The 18,837-nt window shown below is 41.2% G+C and overlaps 1 pseudogene; it reads right to left on the reverse strand.

Moving 5' to 3' along the window:
• Window positions 1–11,701: 11,701 nt before the first annotated feature.
• Gm15442 (predicted gene 15442) lies at window positions 11,702–13,801 on the reverse strand (annotated as a pseudogene).

The raw sequence follows: 18,837 nt of genomic DNA on the forward strand, positions 1-18,837 counted from the left end.
TGAATCTGGCATGATTATTTTTAGTAGAGGCTAAAATAATAGCTTTATTCCCTACCTGGAAAATTTACTGCCAAAACCTGAGAGACATTTATATAGCATTTATTGTGAAACATTTTTCATCACGTAATCAGGACATTTTTATAATCACTATAGTTGTGATAGGTAATTTCCCCTTCAGCTTAGTGGGACTTAGACTCACTATGGAAGCATATCTGTGGGTGTATATATGAGCATGCTTCCAGAAGATTTACCTGAGCACGGAAGCCCTGCCCAAAACGTAAGCAGACCCATTCCATAGCTCAGAGCTCTTGTCTGAATAAAAAGGGAGAAAGTCAGGTTATTACCAGCATGCATTTCTCTCTGCTTCCTGACTAAGGATACAACATGAGCACTTATCACAGCTGCCATTTTTCCTTCCCGTCCATGGTGGGCTGTAGATTCAGAGTCTGAGACAAATAAGCCCTTCTTTCCTTAAGTTGTTTTTGCTACAGCAATGGGGGAAGTCCTTAACATGACAGTACATGAGTGGAAGTCAGCAGTGAGCCAGGGTTTTCTTCCCTGTCAGTGTTTTAAGGACACGAGTGAACCATCTGAAGATGAATACTTCCTGGAGCCCTTGAACACCAGAGTACTTGCATAGGAATGATTCAGGGCGAGGAAAAGTCAATTTAAAACTCTTTCTCATCCTTCTTCACTACCAGGTGATGTTAAAATGAGCTCCCATGAGTTCCTTCCCAGGCTACCACCATGTGGTGTTAAATGAGTTCCCAGGAGTCCCTTGGCCCCATTACCTTTACCTCATTAAAATAATTGTATGCTAAGTGCCTTGACAGAGAAAAGAGGAATGTTATCAATGTTACCATGCACTCCTGTAAGCAATGAGTAAACAAGCAAAATTGTCCACTGAAGTTTAGGTCTTAAAAAGAATTATTAGCTATTCTTTCCCCTCATATGTTCCCCCCCAAAACCTAAAACTATCTAACCTTGGCTTTCCATCATACTTTTTAAGACATTATGGATAATATGCTACACTTGTGAAGTTTCAAACTAAGATAAACTTAGATTATTTTCAGAAATTCTTTCCTCATAAAGTAGAAATAAAATCGTTTTGAAGTACCGCTTTTCTGCCTTAGAAATGTGCTGTATTTTAAAGGACAGAAATGGCCAAAACTTGTGGAGATGCTCTGTTCTGAGAAAAGAGTACTGGTAAGAAAATGCCTGGGGCATAAGGTAAAATTCTTGTCTGCCTGTTGAGCCAACTGAACCAAACCCAAAGCATAGCTTACCATAGACCAACAGAATGGGTGCACCTTGAATAGAATAACTATCATCCTGATTTCTGTATCTAGCAACGTTCTCTCCTGCTTAGCACTGGGTCCTCTGCATGCCAGAGTATGTGCTGCTCTGTGTTCTCCAACAGACAGTATGTGCCTTCCATGTGTGTGGGACCTTAGTTCACACATCATGCCCATCATTGTATCATCAGCTATAGGCACTATGTTGGTACATACGGTGTTCTAAAGAAATGTGTGTGAATAACTTAATACATGAATTCATTCACACATTTTATGGGTAATAAATAAACAAATAGGACATGTAAACTAATCTTAGATTAACCCCATCCCAAACACTAGGGATAGCTAGAATGTGAACAGTATGAATAACATAAGACATGTTATAGCAAATAAAAGTCTGTCACCAGAAAATGATCTGAGAGAAAGAAATATTGTTTTCAAGAGGAATGGAGTAAGCTTTCCTGGGGAAAAGAAAGCTTCCCAGGGAAAAAGAACGATCATGAAGACTTTGCTGTAAGAGGACTAAGATCATGCATGATATCCTAAAGGGTCTCAGCATTGAGAGGTTCTAAGCTGAAAAGCAAATGCTGCACTTATTTAACAAGTCAATGTGCAAGAGAAATGGGAATCTAAATCAAAACATGTCCAAGTTTGTGGCCACTGGATGGTGAGACCAGAAGCCATACTGGAAGAAGCTGTTCATATACTGAGGCATATAGGCCTAGAGATGTTTTAATCGTGGGATCTTTCAACAGACATATCTGCAAACATGAGGTAGGTTAGTTTGGTTGTGGTAGTTGTTTGAAAGCCAAACTTTCACCTGAAAAGAAATTTGAACTTGTATTTTTTTTTTAATTCTAGTACTCTCATGTTTTAAATCAACACATGAAAATTCAGTTTATGAGTACATTAATGATCACTTTTTTTTTTTTTGGTTTTTTCAAGACAGGGTTTCTCTGTGTAGCCCTGGCTGTCCTGGAACTGATCACTTTTATAAAAGAAATTTATATATACATTTGAAGGCTTAGTTATCAGGGAGGAACACTGAGAAGGATGTGAAGTGTGGCTTTGTTGGAGTAGGTGTGGCCTTGTGGAGCAAGTATGTTAGGAGGGGTGGGTTTTGAGTTTTCAAAAGCCCATGCCAGCATGCAGCTATCATAGACTGCTCAAGAACCTGCGTATCATTATGTTTCCTACCATGATGATAACAGACTAAGCTTCTTAAACTTTGAGTAAGTTTCCAACTAAACGTTTTATTTTCTAAAATCTGCTGTGTTGAGGGTATCTCTTCACAGCAAGAGAACACTGATGAGGACAGAAGTTGAACGGATCCCGCTTCCATACCCATGGATAATCTATGTGTCCTGCAATTGTAACATTTTTTTTCATTATAAACCAAAACAGATATATAGATAAAGAAAAGTGGAAAACTAAAGCCCAACACCAAAATATCTTAATGCTATTTGCTAAAAACAACAGATCACAACTGTCTAACTAGATTGAAGGGTAATATTAAACTTTAGACATGAAGAGGGAGATGAAAAGTCTGCTTTCATATAGCATAAGCATAAACACATTTGTTCTTGCAATCTGGCAGAGCATATTGAGATTAAGGCTGCCTGAGCCCTGCCCTAGAGCTCTCTCATTTGAGTAAGAAATCCAGATAAATACTCTCTGGAGGCCAAAGCTTTCCAGTGCTCATTATTCACAGTGACTGGGGCCTAGAGAGACCGCAGGACTCATTAGGGAGGGCACACGTGTTAACATGTGCTCAAGGAGTGTGCTGTGTATCAAGCTCTATTTCCCTACCAGAAATTAGATTACATCAGAACATGACAAATCTTAAATTCAAAAATAAGCCTAAACAGAAGAAAGACTCTAGAAGACTAGAACATTTGTGTAAACTAAACTCCATATGCCCCAAAACTAACACTTTTCAATTTCATAAGAATTCAAAAATATTGGAGAATGTGTAAATATATTATTAGGGTAGATGGCAGAAGCAGGGCGTGAAAGGGAAAAGAAGCCTTGACTATGAGAGACTCCTGGACTGGAAGATTTCTGATGCCTGCCTTGAAATGAGCATTGCTGTTCAAGTTACCCTCTCACCTTAAGATTGTACATAAACACATTATCTACACCTTCGTTTATAAAATGGAGGTTTATATTCATTTTAGGTAAAAACAAACAAACAAACAAACAATGTATATATAGATTGCGTTTAACCTGACCTACAGAAATTTTGTGTGTTGATCACTGAAAGGATTCCCAAGACCCATTCCCAAGACTCTAATTCCTAAACTAAATAAGATCCCAGGTATTTCCAGACGATCAGGCAGTCTCTCTGCCCTCTGATATGATCAGATCTCTATCATTTCTGCCCCACCCCTACATGTTCACAATAAGTCATCATTGCCAAGTTTATTGCTACTTTACACTGCTGTTGTTTACTCTGTATCCCAGGCTGTCCTGGAACTCAGAATTCCTGCCTTAACATCTCACATACAAGGATTGCAGGTGTGTGCTACCCTGTCTGTCTATAGCAAATTATTAAAAAAAAAAGACTTTGGGGGCTTTGGAAATTCAATTTTTGAAAATCTCATTCCTGAAAAAGAAAATGTCAACTCTCATACATATGCAACCAATTGTTTGCTTAGAAAAATTTATATAACCGATCACACAATTGAAAGAAATTACATACTAAAGCACTACCAAAATTATCAAGACTCAAAATTACACAGAACGTTGACAAAATCGAGAAATATAAGGCGGCATCCCTTGTCAACATTTTTTTACAACACGGATAGATGGAACAGCAGTGAAATATAAAAAGTCTGAGTAGAAAACCAATTCCAGAAGTCAGATGATAATAAACTTATCATTATATTACAGTCACAATCTTATATACACTTATTGAAGCTCATATACAGATTTTTTCACTCACTTTCTCATATAAAATGCATTAGTATTATATAAAGTAACTTCATTTTTACTGCCCAAAATCTAATCTGAAAGATATGAAATTATTTTTTTATTCAATTATTTGTTTCATTCTTAAAATCTCCACTGGGCTAGTACATTTTTATAGCTTATAAAATATGTGTTTTATTTGGAAGACTAGAGCAAACTGTGCCTACCAATAAATAAATAATGCTTAGTTACCTTTAAAACAGAATGCCAATGTCATCATAAGTGACTATGCTTTCCTGATTCTTGAATAACACTGTGAATAACATTGGACTCCACAGCAAAAAATAATTTGCTTTTACTCATCCTTCTAAATACTCACATGGTTGAAAGAGCCATTCTGGTATGATCTGATTCATCCTAAAACCTTACACATTTGCTGCATAAACCTCATGTTTTGAAAACCATCTACTGGGGAGTGACACAATCTATGACCCAAGTATTAAAAGAAAAGTATCAAACTGCTGCATGTGAAAAAGTTGTAAGAAAGTGAGTTCTGAGGGGAAAAATTCTGTCCCTTTCCCTTTTCTTCCTAAGGATAAGAAGTAGGAGCAACATGTCTCTGTACTAAGAAGCAAAGCTGAAGGAGAATGGCCACCCCACCTCACTGTAGTCAGAGTCAGTATCTGTTGTGTTTTATAAAAAAAAGAAAAAGAAGCCAGGGATATGTTTAGTGGAGGTGCGGTATGGTGTAAGATAGACTCAAGAACCAAACTCTAGCTAAAGGTAACAACATTAAAAGTCTTCAATATACTTCAGAAAAAAATAACTAATGAGAGACAAATCACATCCCAATGAAGGCTGAAAACATGAGAAGATGACCAGCTTTCATGATACTTTCACTGCACTGTGTCCAGGTAGAAGCCAAATGCAGATCTCGAATACCAGCATCCCAGCATGTGTCTGCAGTAAGGCAAGGTAAGCAAATGGATAGGTGGTTTCCTAGGGCTGGAGAGAGGAGCATGCTGGCTTTCTAGTATGACAGTGTCTCCTATAAAAGGTCATGAAGTTTGCAAGGAATTTAAGCACACAAAAAGCATTAAAAAAAAAGTCACATACTCTATGGATGAAGAGCTGGATCATCAGTTAAAAATATGCAGTGCTTTGTAGAGACCTGAGTTCAATTCACAACAGCTACACTGAGAGACCCATAACCACTTATAACTTCAGTAATAACAAGTCTAGGGCTTCCAGTGCCCTCCTCTGGCCTTTACAAGCTTCCAATGTTATGGGCTTTGTGTTGTTTTAGGTGAGTGGTTAAGTGGGTGAGTGGGGGGATGTTTCTTGTGATTTTCCTTTTTCTTTTAATTTCTGGTTTAACCTACGTACTAATTGAGCGATTCTGTTAACTTCATCTTTCTTGTAGATTGCTGTTCTATAGCCAGTTATATTTTCTGTTAAGCATGTGTATGTCTGTGATTTTTTTGTTTATTATATGGTTCACATTCTAAAACTTTCTGCATATGCCAAACTAATGGAAATGATTTTATTTTAAATCAGATCAGATGCAATTTCTTTTTTATATGTGTACTATTAGCATGAATTACCAGTATATATCACTGAAGTTCACGGTGATAATTCCATATGCGCATAGTTGGTGCTGATGACATTCAACCCCTTCAAGTACACAGCTTCCTAATTTCTAATGGTCACTCTTCTGATTTAATTAAAATTTTCTTTTATGGAGAATTAGGCAGGGGTTTGGAGTGTGTGAGTTAAGTAAGCCCTCTACTATGAATCTATGTTACTAAACCCCCAGAATTACTTTATTAATTAAATGTGATAAACAGCTATTTCTTTGCAAGAAATTTGCACCATCTAGACTTCAGATTTCACTAATGCACTCTTCTTTGATCAATAGCAATAATAATCAATTATTTGCTACCATAACAAATTATTGCTGAGGACCTAGAAGGTATATTCACTAGGAATACAAAAAAATAATTTGTGTTTGGGTAGAACTAACAGTCTAGCAACTTAGACAAATATGGTTTAAAATGTGTTGGGAGCATGAATATTCTTGCACCCACAGATCTCCAGGGAAACCAGGAATGTTAAAGTGCTGCAAGAATTTTTTTTTAATTTGAGTATATTACTATTTTTGATCTTTGAAAATATAAAATGTTTTTAGAAAAGTGAGGCATGCTGTGACCACAGAACTGTCAGAGGAGCTAGTGAAGCTAAACCACACCACTCTGTGACTGTTTGCAGAAATGTGGCTTCGCATCATTTTTAAAAATAACAAAACATTTATTTCTATTGCCCTTCCCAAATAGGAACTGTGCATACACTGAACTACCAACTTTCTCATGCAGGAATTGTATGTAATACATGTGTACCAAGACTTCCTGAAAAAACAAAAAACAAAAAAACAAAACAAAACAAAACAAAACAAAACAAAAGCCAAAAATCAAAATCATGCATCAAGTCAAAAGCTGTGAAATTAGAACATTTTCAAGGTCACTTGAACTTATCTTGGTATCATCCTACATGTTTAATTTTAGAGAAATATGCTCTGACGTTTTCTTTTCCTCTTGGCACATTGATGGTAGACCCTGTGTCTCTGGAGCCTGTTACTTGTTCTACCCAGGAGCTGCACACTTCCAGAGTATGCACTTCTGTTCCCTCCCTAGGGTCCCACAGGATATAGGCACTTGAACTCATCCTGTTGTTAATGCCAAGAAAGGTCATGTAATGATTATTATGTGTGAAGACTTCGGAGATTCTGCTGAGAATATTCCAATAAGGTAAAAATACAGAGTAAAACAGTGATTTGATCCTATAGTAGAGGCCTACTAGAAGTGAACTGAGAAAACAATGAGCAAACCTGAACAGTAGAACTCAGCAGGGTGTCTACTGCTACCAGATAGACTGATCTCCCTTTGGACTGGAAAGTGCCACCTCCATAAGTGCTGTTTAGAGCCAGCACAGACAGCTGAACTAAGAGTTTCTTTGTCACACTCAGTAGCAAGCAGGCGCACTGTGGAGGAGGCTGCTACAGGTTAGGCTGCAGAAGCCTTGATAGCCTGCTTTGTCTTTCGTGAACAGCATTAAGGACTAGATCCCTTAATGAGTACAGGGAATCGTTTTTTTTTTCCAGATAACTACCTAACACTAGGCTGCCCCAGACCCATCATTAGAGAGCATGTTTGGTGTACTCACATCTATCATCATCACAGTATTCCTTTCTCGGCTGCTTCCCTTGCCTCCTCAACTGTGCAGGAGTCTCAGGGACAAAATGGGACCTTAAAAGACATGGATCTTGATTCTTGATCCTTGTCTTTCTCAGGGATAATGCATAAAGGATATGGAAAAAGTGAAAGTCAGGGTAAATGATAGAGCTGTTTTTGAATGCACTGCCATGATTCTTGTAAAGTTAGTTACTCCTTACCAATCCAAATGAAATGCCTATCAAGAGAAGACTACAGAGGTAAGACGACTAAAACAGAGGTGTGCATTACTCCACTGAGCTTCATCCTGAAGAAGAAAAAAGGCAACAAATGAATACCTGCATTCGGTTGTCAGAGGAAGAATACCGGAAATCCACAAGGGAGCGACGGAACCCTAAAGTGTCAGACACATGGAATGAGACATAGCAAATGCACATTTCCCTGGCCAATGGAGGATCCACATTCCCAGGAAAAGATAAACAAGGGAGCCCCAGTGAGTCCACCACCCTTCTTGCCTAAGTCTGGTGATCCTGAGGACAGAAATGTTGCAACCATAGGCTTTGATATTAGCCCAAAAACCTAGGATACCCAAGATATAAGATACAATTTTCTAAACACATGAAACTCAAGAAGAATGAAGACTGAAGTGTGGACACTATGCCCCTCCTTAGAATTGGGAACAAAACACCCATGGAAGGAGTTACAGAGACAAAGTTTGGAGCTGAGACGAAAGGATGGACCATCTAGAGACTGCCATACCCAGGGATCCACCCCATAATCAGCTTCCAAACGCTGACACCATTGCATACACTAGCAAGATTTTATCGAAAGGACCCAGATGTAGCTGTCTCTTGTGAGACTATGCCGGGGCCTAGCAAACACAGAAGTGGATGCTCACAGTCAGCTATTGGATGGATCACAGGGCTCCCAATGGAGGAGCTAGAGAAAGTACCCAAGGAGCTAAAGGGATCTGCAACCCTATAGGTGGAACAACATTATGAACTAACCAGTACCCCGGAACTCTTGACTCTAGCTGCATATGTATCAAAAGATGGCCTAGTCTGCCATCACTGGAAAGAGAGGCCCATTGGACATGCAAACTGTATATGCCCCAGTACAGGGGAACGCCAGGGCCAAAAAAAATGGGAATGAGTGGGTAGGGAAGTGGGGGGGGGAGGGTATGGGGGACTTTTGGGATAGCATTGGAAATGTGATTGAGGAAAATATGTAAATAAATAAATAAATAAGAAGTAAAGTCACACTGGGTGGCCAACCATATCCCAGCCCAGAGGCTCTATTCCAACAGGGGAGTGCCAGGTAGAAAGTCAGTGCCTAGATTCTACTTACAGAACTATAAAGAAGGGGACCCAGGCTGAAACACTATTCCTTATTTCAGCAGGCCTGGGGACCTTCATGCATCTCAGTTCCCATACTGTGGATGCTATAAAGAAGCTCTGTTTCTTGCTTCAGCAGGACCTATGGAAACCACCTAACACTGTCAGAAGCTAGGGCCTTAGGTACTTTCTCCATGGAACCTCTGAACATTTCTTTCTGCTGCCTACGGCCCTAGAGTCACAAGTGCTTCTGCACAAAACTAGAAAGATATGATCTGACAGTCCCACTATGTCTTAGTCAGGGTTCCTATTCCTGCACAAACACCATGACCAAGAAGCAAGTTGTGGAGGAAAGGGTTTATTCAGCTTACATTTCCACACTGCTGTTCATCACCAAAGGAAGTCAGGACTAGAACTCAAGCAGGTCAGGAAGCAGGAGCTGATGCAGAGGCCATGGAGGAATGTTACTTACTGGCCTGCTTCCCCTGGCTTGCTCAGCCTACTCTCTTATAGAACCCAAGACTACCAGCCTGGGACTGGTCCCACCCACAAGGGGCCTTTCCCCCTTGATCACTAATTGAGAAAATGCCTTACAGCTGGATCTCATGGAGGCATTTCCTCAACTGAAGCTCCTTTCTATGTGATAAATCCAGCCTGTGTCAAGTTGACACAAAACTAGCCAGTACACACTATGTTGTGTATGTGGTAAGGAAACATCAAAATATCAAAAGATAAATATACATTTATGCTTCCTGAAGCATTGCTCACAACTGAAAACATGGAATCACCCAGCTTGATCATAATTGGATGAATAGATGAGTTAAATATGGCCTGTTTATACAATGGATTATGGTCATGGACTAGAGTCAAAGAGAAGTAGATAGTATATACCAACTATGATTAAGTATAATTTATATATATTTAAATGAATACCAAATACAGAAAAGAAGAGTAGACAAGGTCATTTAAAAAAAATTGCAGTATCCAAAGGCTCCCAACATAATGGAAATGTTACATGTTCAAGGAAATAGAAATGCTGATTATCTTGATTTTTATCATTATCTGTAGTATATAAATGATAAACTGCCATACTTCAAAAATATTTATGAAAATGAGCAATTAAATTTTGAATTAAATTTATTTATTTTTTTCACTTTACAAACCACTATCAGCCCTTCCTCTCCTCCAAGTACTACCTCACATAAGTCCTTAACCCATTCCCCTTAGAAGAAGAAGCCCCACTCTCATTGTCAAATCCCCCATGAACCCCCACCCCCACAATCCTCCACCCTCCCATCCCCCCACGCTGCTCACTCCTAGATTCCTCATACTCTTTCACCCTGCACATGAAGTTGCTGCAGGACTAGGCACAGCTTCTCCCACTGAGGCCAAATAAAGCTGTCCATTTAGGAGTTCTGGATCCACAGGCAGGCAGGCAGGCAACAAGCTCAGGGACACTCACTCCAGTAGTTTGAGGAACCTACATGAAGACCAAGATGCTCATCTGCTACATAGGTACAGGGGACCTAGGTCCAGCCCAAGCTCACTCTTTGGTTGGTGATTCCATCTCTAGAAGCCCCCAGGAGTCCAGGTTAGTTAACTCTGTTGGGCTTCCTGTGGAGTCCCTGTCTTCTTTGGGTCCCTCAATTTTTCTCCTAACTATTCTGTAAGACTCCCCAAGCTCAATCTAATGTTCTGAATGTGAGTTTCTGCATCTCTTTCCATTGGCTGTTGGGTGGAGCTTGTCAGAGGACAGTTATGCTAGGTTCCTGTCTGCAAGCATAATGGAGTATCATTAATAGTGTCAGAGATTATTAGTTCTTGCCCATGTGTTGGGTCTCAATTTGGGGCAGTCATTGGTTGGTCATTCCCTCAGACTCTGCCCTATCTTTGTCCCTGCACATCTTGTAAACAGGACATATTTTGGATTGAAGGCTTTGTGAGTAGGTTGCTGTACTTATCCTTCCACTGGTAGTCCTGCCTGGCTACAAGAAGTGGGCACTGGAGGATCCATATTCCTTACTGCTAGGAATCTCAGCTAGAGTTACCCCCTTAGACTTCCTGGGGTCTGCCCCCATACCAGTCTCTGGTAAGTCCTAGAGACTGTCTCCCCAACCCAGGTTGATCTCCTTTTCTCTCCTCTGCTCTCCCTACATATGGATCTCCAACCCTAGCCCTGATCTTCTCCCCATCCTCTCTTTCATTCAGTTCTCTCCTTCCATCAGCCTCTGATAGATATCTATTTTGTTTTCTCTTCTGAGAAAGAGTCAACCATCCTCCCTTGTGCCATCCTTGCTACTTGGCTTCTTTGTGTCTATTTGGTTATTCTGTACTTTAAGGCTAATATCCACTTATAAGTGAGTACATACAATGCATGCCCTTTTGGGTCTGGGTTACCTCATTCAGGATATTTTCTAGTTCCAACCACTTATCTGGGAAATTTTCTTCTATTATATTTTTGAACATGTTTTGGGGGGCTTTGAGCTAGGAAACTACTTCTTTTTCTTCTCCTTCTTCTCCTTCTTCTTCTTCTTCTTCTTCTTCTTCTTCTTCTTCTTCTTCTTCTTCTTCTTCTTCTTCTTCTCCTCCTCCTCCTCCTCTTCCTCCTCCTCCTCCTTCTCCTCTTCCTCCTCATCCTCCTTCTCATTCTCCTTCTCCCTCTTCTGCTTCTTCTAGTCCTTCTCCTTGTTGTTGTTTTTGTTATTATTTTTTTTTTTTGAGACTTCGAATCACTTTATTTTTTTGTGACTTGTAACCAGCCATTCCCACCATTCTTGCATCAGTACGAAACGGAAGCATTTCAGGGATTTGTATTCTTTTTTCTTTATATGAACAGAAGTCACCTGCTTTTTGGATATTTGTTGTTAATTTCTCACATATAGCTGCTACGAGCTCTTTGTCAATCTTGATTAACTACCCATACTATCAAATCTTAGCACAAGTATGAGGCTGTTCCTGACAGTTGTCTGTTCCTGACAATTGACAATTCTTCCTTTTATAATTAAATAAGGAACTTTTCATAATGATCCCAGTAGGAGAATGAGTTGAGGGTTAAATAAAATAATATGCAGTCCCCTGTTAATCTCTGAATCCTCTGGGTTTTGGGGCAATTTTAACCATCAGGAGGAGCATGGAGTCCATCTGATGGCAGAACACATCTAGCGATTCCTTGCACTGTGGACCCTCTGGTGGTAGACGAGATGCGATCTCTGACTGAAGCCCTTACAGCAGATGCCGCAGATATAGGGCTTCTCCCTGGTGTGGACCCTCTGGTGTCTTTGGAAGTGTGAGGCCTGACTGAAGCCCTTCCCACACTGCTGACACGTGTAGGGTTTCTCTCCTGTGTGGACCCTCTGGTGAATACTAAGCCCTGTGCTCTGGGTGAATTCCTTCCCACACTCCTCACACTTGAACGGCTTCTCCCCGGTGTGAATTATCTGATGGACTAGGAGATGGGATCTCTGGCTGAAGGCTTTCCCACAGCTGTCGCACTGATAAGGCTTTTCCCCCGTGTGCACTCTCTGATGAGTCTGAAGATATGAAGTCCGACTGAAGCCCTTCCCACAGACACTGCAGACAAATGGCTTCTCTCCTGTATGGACCCGCTGGTGGCTTTGGAAGCTTGAGGCTGAAGTGAAACCCTTCCCACACTCTTCACATTTATATGGCTTCTCTCCTGTGTGGACCCGCTGATGGCTGTGGAGGTTGAAGCTCAAGCTGAAGCGCTTCCCACACTCGTCACACTTGTAAGGTTTCTCCTCAGTGTGGACTCTCTGGTGGGTGTGGAGGTTCGAGCTGCAGCTGAAGCGCTTGCCACAGTCTCCACACTTATATGGCTTCTCTCCTGTGTGAATCCTCTCATGGGCCTGGAGGTGTGACAACTTTGTGAAGCCCTTCCCACACACCTCACACTTGTGAGGCTTCTCTTCAGTGTGCACACGGCAGTGGATGTTGAGATCTGAGGTGCGGCTGAAGCCCTTCCCACAGCTGTCGCAGTGGGAGGGCTTCTCCCTTGTGTGCATCCTCTGAAGACGAGAGCTCTGACTAAATCCTTTCCCACAGCTGTCGCAGTGGGAGGGCTTCTTGCCCGTTTGCACTCTCTGGTTAGTCTGAAGATGTGCGTTCTTGCTGAAGCCTGTGCCACACTTGTGACGTGACTATTGCTTTTTTCCTGGATGAACACTTTGTTGAATGGGGGTGCCCTCATGTGTACTACGTACAGGGGACTTTTCCCCTACTAGCACAGGCTGATGAAGTTCGTGATTGGGTCTGTCAGTCAAGGCTTCTTGGCCCTTGCTGCATTGGTAGACCCTCCTTTCTATGTAAACATGATGCTGGGTGCTGGGTGACACTGGAAAAATGACTTTGCCACAGTCACCACTGCTGTGGGCTTTGTCTCTTTTATGCAGTGCGTTGTTATGGTGGGAAATGCAACTCAGCGTGTCAACACCCGGAAGCAACTGCCGAGGCTCCGTTTTCACCAGCGTCTTCGGACACTGCTTCTGAGGCTTCTGTTTCTTGCTAAGATGTGTCTTACCCCAAGAACTCTGAGCCCTCCCAGACAGAAATTCCTGATTTTCAATAATGCTGGAATGGCCGTTTGTGGGACTCTCCGGACAGCTGGCATCCTCGGAGGCCTGGGGAAGCTGCTCTGCTCCCCAGTGGCAGGGGAAGTGGCACTGCTCCAGGAGGTGAGGACCCTTCCCCTGAATGCTGATGACAGCTTCTGGAGCTCCGGCCAGTTTGTTGGCATCATGGCTTGTCACTTGCCAGCACGGAAGCCGCCCCAGTGAAAGAAACCTCAGTCCTGTTGTGTGAAGATGAGTCGTCTTGCCTGGACTCTGGCCTCCCACTGCCAGGAGGTTCCTGAAGTTCTCCAGCATCACATCGTGGTACAGCTTCCTCTGAGCAGCGTCCAGCAGCCCCAGCTCCTCCTCGCTGAAGACCACGGCCACGTCCCTGAATGTCACTGCCTCCTGTAACTTGGTCATTGTTCTCTTCTCTTTGAGACAAGGCAGGGCTCTGGGAAGCAAGCTGGGGGAGGAGGGGCTTCATGAGAACACTGCTAGGACAGTTGGTCCACATGGCTTCCTCAGCTTCTCCATCAGTCCTAAGGGCTGTGTGCGCTGGCCAGGCTTTTCTTTTTTTTTTTTTTCCATTTTTTATTAGGTATTTAGCTCATTTACATTTCCAATGCTATACCAAAAGTCCCCCTTACCCACCCACCCCCACTCCCCCCCTTTGGCCCTGGCGTTCCCCTGTACCGGGGCACACAAAGTCTGCGTGTCCAATGGGCCTCTCTTTCCAGTGATGGCCGACTAGGCCATCTTTTGATACATATGCAGCTAGAGTCAAGAGCTCAGGGGTACTGGTTAGTTCATAATGTTGTTCCACCTATAGGGTTGAAGATCCCTTTAGCTCCTTGGGTACTTTCTCTAGCTCCTCCATTGGGAGCCCTGTGATCCATCCATTAGCTGACTGTGAGCATCCACTTCTGTGTTTGCTAGGCCCCGGCATAGTCTCACAAGAGACAGCTACATCTGGGTCCTTTCAGTAAAATCTTGCTAGTGTATGCAATGGTGTCAGCATTTGGAAGCTGATTATGGGGTGGATCCCTGGATATGGCAGTCTCTACATGGTCCATCCTTTCATCTCAGCTCCATACTTTGTTTCTGTAACTCCTTCCATGGGTGTTTTGTTCCCACTTCTAAGGAGGGGCATAGTGTCCACACTTCAGTCTTCATTTTTCTTGAGTTTCATGTGTTTAGGAAATTGTATCTTATATCGTGGGTATCCTAGGTTTTGGGCTAGTATCCACTTATCAGTGAGTACATATTGTGTGAGTTCCTTTGTGATTGTGTTACCTCACTCAGGATGATGCTCTCCAGGTCCATCCATTTGGCTAGGAATTTCATAAATTCATTCTTTTTAATAGCTGAGTAGTACTCCATTGTGTAGATGTACCACATTTTCTGTATCCATTCCTCTGTTGAGGGGCATCTGGGTTCTTTCCAGTTTCTGGCTATTATAAATAAGGCTGCTATGAACATAGTGGAGCATGTGTCCTTCTTACCAGTTGGGGCTTCTTCTGGATATATGCCCAGGAGAGGTATTGCTGGATCCTCCGGTAGTACTATGTCCAATTTTCTGAGGAACCGCCAGACTGATTTCCAGAGTGGTTGTACAAGCCTGCAATCCCACCAACAATGGAGGAGTGTTCCTCTTTCTCCACATCCTCGCCAGCATCTGCTGTCACCTGAATTTTTGATCTTAGCCATTCTGACTGGTGTGAGGTGGAATCTCAGGGTTGTTTTGATTTGCATTTCCCTGATGATTAAGGATGTTGAACATTTTTTCAGGTGCTTCTCTGCCATTCGGTATTCCTCAGGTGAGAATTCTTTGTTCAGTTCTGAGCCCCATTTTTTAAGGGGGTTATTTGATTTTCTGAGGTCCACCTTCTTGAGTTCTTTATATATGTTGGATATTAGTCCCCTATCTGATTTAGGATAGGTAAAGATCCTTTCCCAGTCTGTTGGTGGTCTTTTTGTCTTATAGACAGTGTCTTTTGCCTTGCAGAAACTTTGGAGTTTCATTAGGTCCCATTTGTCAATTCTCGATCTTACAGCACAAGCCATTGCTGTTCTGTTCAGGAATTTTTCCCCTGTGCCCATATCTTCAAGGCTTTTCCCCACTTTCTCCTCTATAAGTTTCAGTGTCTCTGGTTTTATGTGAAGTTCCTTGATCCACTTAGATTTGACCTTAGTACAAGGAGATAAGTATGGATCGATTCGCATTCTTCTACATGATAACAACCAGTTGTGCCAGCACCAATTGTTGAAAATGCTGTCTTTCTTCCACTGGATGGTTTTGGCTCCCTTGTCGAAGATCAAGTGACCATAGGTGTGTGGGTTCATTTCTGGGTCTTCAATTCTATTCCATTGGTCCACTTGTCTGTCTCTATACCAGTACCATGCAGTTTTTATCACAATTGCTCTGTAGTAAAGCTTTAGGTCAGGCATGGTGATTCCACCAGAGGTTCTTTTATCCTTGAGAAGAGTTTTTGCTATCCTCGGTTTTTTGTTATTCCAGATGAATTTGCAAATTGCTCCTTCTAATTCGTTGAAGAATTGAGTTGGAATTTTAATGGGGATTGCATTGAATCTGTAGATTGCTTTTGGCAAGATAGCCATTTTTACAATGTTGGTCCTGCCAATCCATGAGCATGGGAGATCTTTCCATCTTCTGAGATCTTCTTTAATTTCTTTCTTCAGGGACTTGAAGTTTTTATCATACAGATCTTTCACTTCCTTCGTTAGAGTCACGCCGAGATATTTTATATTATTTGTGGCTATTGAGAAGGGTGTTGTTTCCCTAATTTCTTTCTCAGCCTGTTTATTCTTTGTGTAGAGAAAGGCCATTGACTTGTTTGAGTTAATTTTATATCCAGCTACTTCACCGAAGCTGTTTATCAGGTTTAGGAGTTCTCTGGTGGAATTTTTAGGGTCACTTATATATACTATCATATCATCTGCAAAAAGTGATATTTTGACTTCCTCTTTTCCAATTTGTATCCCCTTGATCTCCTTTTGTTGTCGAATTGCTCTGGCTAATACTTCAAGTACTATGTTGAAAAGGTAGGGAGAAAGTGGGCAGCCTTGTCTAGTCCCTGATTTTAGTGGGATTGCTTCCAACTTCTCTCCATTTACTTTGATGTTGGCTACTGGTTTGCTGTAGATTGCTTTTATCATGTTTAGGTATTGGCCTTGAATTCCTGATCTTTCCAGAACTTTTATCATGAATGGGTGTTGGATCTTGTCAAATGCTTTTTCTGCATCTAACGAGATGATCATGTGGTTTTTGTCTTTGAGTTTGTTTATATAATGGATTACATTGATGGATTTTCGTATATTAAACCATCCCTGCATCCCTGGAATAAAACCTACTTGGTCAGGATGGATGATTGCTTTAATGTGTTCTTGGATTCGGTTAGCGAGAATTTTATTAAGGATTTTTGCATCGATGTTCATAAGAGAAATTGGTCTGAAGTTCTCTATCTTTGTTGGATCTTTCTGTGGTTTAGGTATCAGAGTAATAGTGGCTTCATAAAATGAGTTGGGTAGAATACCTTCTACTTCTATCTTGTGAAAAAGTTTGTGCAGAACTGGAGTTAGATCTTCTTTGAAGGTCTGATAGAACTCTGCACTAAACCCGTCTGGTCCTGGGCTTTTTTTGGCTGGGAGACTATTAATAACTGCTTCTATTTCTTTAGGGGATATGGGACTGTTTAGAAGGTCAACTTGATCCTGATTCAACTTTGGTACCTGGTATCTGTCCAGAAATTTGTCCATTTCGTCCAGGTTTTCCAGTTTTGTTGAGTATAGCCTTTTGTAGAAGGATCTGATGGTGTTTTGGATTTCTTCAGGATCTGTTGTTATGTCTCCCTTTTCATTTCTGATTTTGTTAATTAGGATTTTGTCCATGTGCCCTTTAGTGAGTCTAGCTAAGGGTTTATCTATCTTGTTGATTTTCTCAAAGAACCAACTCCTCGTTTGGTTAATTCTTTGAATAGTTCTTCTTGTTTCCACTTGGTTGATTTCACCCCTGAGTTTGATTATTTCCTGCCGTCTACTCCTCTTGGGTGAATTTGCTTCCTTTTTTTCTAGAGCTTTTAGATGTGTTGTCAAGCTGCTAGTATGTGCTCTCTCCCGTTTTTTCTTGAAGGCACTCATAGCTATGAGTTTCCCTCTTAGAAATGCTTTCATTGTGTCCCAAAGGTTTGGGTACGTTGTGGCTTCATTTTCATTAAACTCTAAAAAGTCTTTAATTTCTTTCTTTATTCCTTCCTTGACCAAGGTATCATTGAGAAGAGTGTTGTTCAGTTTCCATGTGAATGTTGGCTTTCTGTTATTTATTTTGTTATTGAAGATCAGCCTTAGTGCATGGTGATCTGATAGGATACATGGGACAATTTCAATATTTTTGAATCTGTTGAGGCCTGATTTGTGACCTATTATGTGGTCAATTTTGGAGAAGGTACCATGAGGTGCTGAGAAGAAGGTATATCCTTTTATTTTAGGATAAAATGTTCTGTAGATATCTGTCAGATCCATTTGTTTCATCACTTCTGTTAGTTTCAGTGTGTCCCTGTTTAGTTTCTGTTTCCATGATCTGTCCATTGGTGAAAGTGGTGTGTTGAAGTCTCCCACTATTATTGTGTGAGGCGCAATGTGTGCTTTGAGCTTTACTAAAGTTTCTTTAGTGAATGTGGCTGCTCTTGTATTTGGAGCATAGATATTCAGAATTGAGAGTTCCTCTTGGCGGATTTTACCTTTGATGAGAATGAAGTGTCCCTCCTTGTCTTTTTTGATGACTTTGGGTTGGAAGTCAATCTTATCAGATATTAGGATGGCTACTCCTGCTTGTTTCTTCATACCATTTGCTTGGAAAATTGTTTTCCAGCCTTTCATTCTGAGGTAGTGTCTATCTTTTTCTCTGAGATGAGTTTCCTGTAAGCAGCAAAATGTTGGGTCTTGTTTGTGTAGCCAGTTTGTTAGTCTATGTCTTTTTATTGGCGAGTTGAGACCATTGATGTTAAGAGATATTAAGGAAAAGTAATTGTTGCTTCCTGTTATTTTAGTTGTTAAAGGTGGCATTCTGTTCTTGTGGCTGTCTTCTTTTAGGTTTGTTGAGGGATTACCTTCTTGTTTTTTCTAGGGCGTTGTTCCCGTTCTTGTATTGGTTTTTTTCTGTTATTATCCTTTGAAGGGCTGGATTCGTGGAGAGATAATGCGTGAATTTGGTTTTGTCGTGGAATACTTTGGTTTCTCCCTCTATGATAATTGAGAGTTTGGCTGGGTATAGTAGCCTGGGCTGCAGTTTGTGTTCTCTTAGTGTCTGTATAACATCTGTCCAGGCTCTTCTGGCTTTCATAGTCTCTGGTGAAAAATCTGGTGTAATTCTGATAGGCTTGCCTTTATATGTTACTTGACCTTTTTCCCTTACTGCTTTTAGTATTCTATCTTTATTTAGTGCATTTGATGTTCTGATTATTATGTGTCGGGAGGAATTTCT

This window comes from Mus musculus, chromosome 3 (genome assembly GCF_000001635.26).
Source record: "Mus musculus strain C57BL/6J chromosome 3, GRCm38.p6 C57BL/6J".
In the NCBI taxonomy this organism is placed as follows: domain Eukaryota; kingdom Metazoa; phylum Chordata; class Mammalia; order Rodentia; family Muridae; genus Mus; species Mus musculus.